We start from the raw sequence: 3,860 nt of genomic DNA on the forward strand, positions 1-3,860 counted from the left end.
TAATTAATGGGACATTTTGAGCTAACTTGGATTATATATTTACTTAATGTTTGAATGTGAGAGGTGGAGATACAGATAAACATGCAGATATGTCTCACCAGCTGGTTCATTTCTCTAAGTGCCAGCAATAGACAGGGTTGGGACAGACCAAAGCTGAGAAAGGAACTCAGCTTGGGCTCCCATACTAGTGGCAGGAACCCAATTACTTGGATCATCACACTGCCTCCCAGGGTCCTCGTTGCTGGGAAGCTGGAGTCAGGAACCTGAGCATTTGAGTCAAACCCAAGCAGTCTGGCATGGGACGTGGGCATCTTAATTGCTAGATTAAATTCTCATTCTCTCAAACTCTGTAGAGCTAGGTGAGTTGCATGAAATAGAGCAGGCGTCACAGAGTTCATAACACTTCTGCACTATTTATGATGCACCTCACATTGCAAATGTTATTGCTTTCATGAAAACACTTGTAAATCAAACCCTAAATCCCATCTAAAAGTCAGAATGCATAAAGAATACAATTAATTTCTCATTCCCATTCCCATGCCCAAGTCAAACTGATGTTTGATGCTTGAATGTTTGCTTACCTGTTTTTAGAATAGTATGAGTTTATCTATATGCATAATTTTCTCCATGCAGAGCCATCGGCTACAACATGTTCGTCAATATCTGAGTGAGGACTACTTAATGCAGATAATAACAGTTCTAACTTGATGAAGACAGGTTGGGCTTGCATGACAGTGAAAAACATCTCCTGCAATAATTAATCAGTAATAAGTCAACGTTTTTAGACTCCTCGAGTGTTTGAGCTGCAGGCTCTTAGTTCTAGTTCCTTCCTGGGCTGCTCTTACAGAGTCTCACAAATTGGGTTCCTTAAAACTTACAGAAGCTTTTGGCTTCCCAGTTGTGGAGGCTGGAAGTCTGAAGTCCAATGTCTGCGAGGGGCCCTTCCAGGTCTGTTTCTAGCTTCTGCTGGTTTGAAGCAGTCCTGAAGCTCCCTGAACAGCAGCTGCAATACTTGATGCCTGCTTCCATCTTCACGCCGGCTTCCCTCATGTGTCTCTGCCTTTGCTCCTCTTCTTATAAGGCAGGGAGTTATTACAGGGTTAAGGACTTGCCCTACTCCAGCAAGACCACGTGTTAATTAATGGTATCTTCCAACACTCTGTTTCCAAATAAAGTTATAATCCAAGGCTTACATTCAATGCCTTTCTGCATATGTTCTGAGAGTAATACCAACATATCTTTTGAGGGAGACGCAATCTATCCCTTAACAAAACACCTCTCTCAAATCACTTTCTTCAAGGATAAGAAACTAATCTGCATTGAGAGAAGCATCTTTATAAGTTAAGGCTTTGTGTGCATCATTTGCTTTCTCTGTAATAAGCTTTGAGCTTAAAAGACATTAGGTGCACATGCATTCATTAAGCACTTGAGGTTGTTGTGGAGGAAAGTTGTCATTATTGTGGCAAAATCATGAGACGAGTCCTAGGAGTCTTTTTCCCTATGTTGAACATGTGGGTTGTATAGCAATGCTTTTCATTAAGTTGTATTTCTCTCTGTAGCAAAGTAGGCATTTGATGAGTTCCGCACTATTTCAGGCCACCCGAAAAATCGTTCATTATTACAAAGGGGCATTTGCAAGCACCTGTAGCCGTGGAATCTCAAAGCTTGTGGAATCGCAGACACCATACAAATTCTAGTACAGCTCGCAAAGTACGTCAGGAAACAGCTCGTTCCAAAGGAGCATTACTGAAGAAATCATAAGTCACTGATGCCATTGATTATGGTGTCAGGTTTTCACATACAGTTCTTGATGCCGAGAAGAAAGGAAGCCAGCTGTGGTACTTTATTTTGATATATTATACCACGTAGTAGAATATAAGGGTGACTTATAGGCAGAAGACAGTTTCTTCCAAACAAGTCAGGTACAGTCCTTTTAATGCTGCACCTGTTAACTGTCGGCAGTGCCTGACATTAGTATTTGTAACTAAAGCTGAAATTTCAATGCGACTTGGAAATAATTTTAGCTCCTAAAAATTGTATTAAGTGTTTCAGGGTGGATTAGGCCACGGATCCCTGGAGGAATCGGGAAAACGACACATGCCCTGCAGGAAATTGTGTGTGTCAGAATCGTAGAGAAGCTTGAGTGACATTTTTGGGACCTTAACGGGTTGCTTATTCTGTACCTCCACCTTCAGGGGTTTCCCTAGAAGGATGACTCTTAGGTTTTATGTAAAAGAATGAAATGTGCATCATGAAGGAAATTGCCATTTTTGAGGCATTCAGCCTAGAACATCATAACCATTCTCACTGGAAACCATGCTGAGGGATTTGGGCTCCTTTGAAAATCTGATTCTTCCGTGATAACACTAGGAACCCAGTATAACACCAAGCAACTTAGAACGTATGCTTACAAATGCCAGCCTTTGAAATCAATTATTGAATGGAATACATTTGGCTTTTTTTTAAACTGGCCTGAAATAATCCACAAAAATTAGTTAAGATAGTAAACAGCATTTCAATACAAATGTTTGTTCTACATTTCTAATTGGTCTTTTTCTCAGAAGTTGTATACATGGCACACAGGTTAATTTCACTAAGCATAATGGCCCCCAAAAGACAATACATTTTTTTTCTGATTTGTGGTAACTAATATGTAGAGTACAAAAATGTAATATAGCTCAGTGAAATCGACATTATGATATTTGATTATTGTTCATATCCTTGTCTATACTCCTGAGGAACAGTGGTTTTTCCAATAATAATTATTTTAAAAAAACAGATTCAAAAGAAAAGTATAAAGAAGTAAATATATTATTTGGATGCAAATTTCTGAGTTAATATAGTAGTTCTGAGTCACTCACATTCTGTCACATAGAGATGAACCATGAGAAACATTTGTAGGTCACTTTATGCTGACCTTGGACTATGATCTTTAAAGAGCCAGGCTGACTCGTGTCAGTACCTCTGGGAGCTGTGATAACACAATCTAATAGAGTCCATCACTGCTTACTCCACAGCACAGGCAAGCATTGTCACATTAGCCTTTGTCTTACTACATTGAGCACAGATCATGTCCATTTTGCCACAGGCTTAAGAGAAAGTCCAGGTTATTTTGTCTATATAGGCCAACATTCAAAACGAAAAGTGTATATTTCCATTTAAGGTAAAAAATATGTAGGTAATAAAACGGGCCATGCAATCCATGGCATATTCTACTAAACCTTCATTGTTGAGAGAAATAGAGAGAGAGGGTGGAAAGAGAAAGACAGAAAGAACAGAAAGGAAGGAAGGGAGGAAAAAGGAAGAATGGATGCTGGAAGGAAGGGTGACCAAAAGAAGGTTGGAGGGAAAAAGGAAAGAAAGTCTTACCATATAAGCACTAGAAATCATTGACAATGCGGTTCAATATGTATCCACAGAATTCTGAACAGTATTTTTTTCTGGGCAAGCATTATGTATGCAAACACACGTGGGTTCCTGGAAAATTCATGATATATTTTGCCTCTAGATCTTACTATATTTTTATTAGTTCCCCTTGTTTCCTCTGCCTACGACTCTCTCATGATCAATCATATCAAGGTTTGATGTACCTGCACTGGGTTTCCCTGCACCCATCCTGCCCATAAACCCTGAGACAGGCCTTGTCCCTCTTGTTCCGTTTTCCCCATCTCCAGAGCGTGCATCCGATGTTTGACATGGTACTTCCTGTACGCACGCCATAGGCAGGCGTGAATAATCGATATATGGAGCAGCTCTTTCTTCTTATCCACAACATGGCGTAGCATGATGCATCCTGAGTTTCTACATTTAGTCTTCCGTTTTTATTCCTACATCTACTAAATTATCTTCCTCAATCTTTG

The sequence above is a fragment of the Lepus europaeus genome, chromosome 8 (genome assembly GCF_033115175.1).
Source record: "Lepus europaeus isolate LE1 chromosome 8, mLepTim1.pri, whole genome shotgun sequence".
Taxonomy (NCBI): domain Eukaryota; kingdom Metazoa; phylum Chordata; class Mammalia; order Lagomorpha; family Leporidae; genus Lepus; species Lepus europaeus.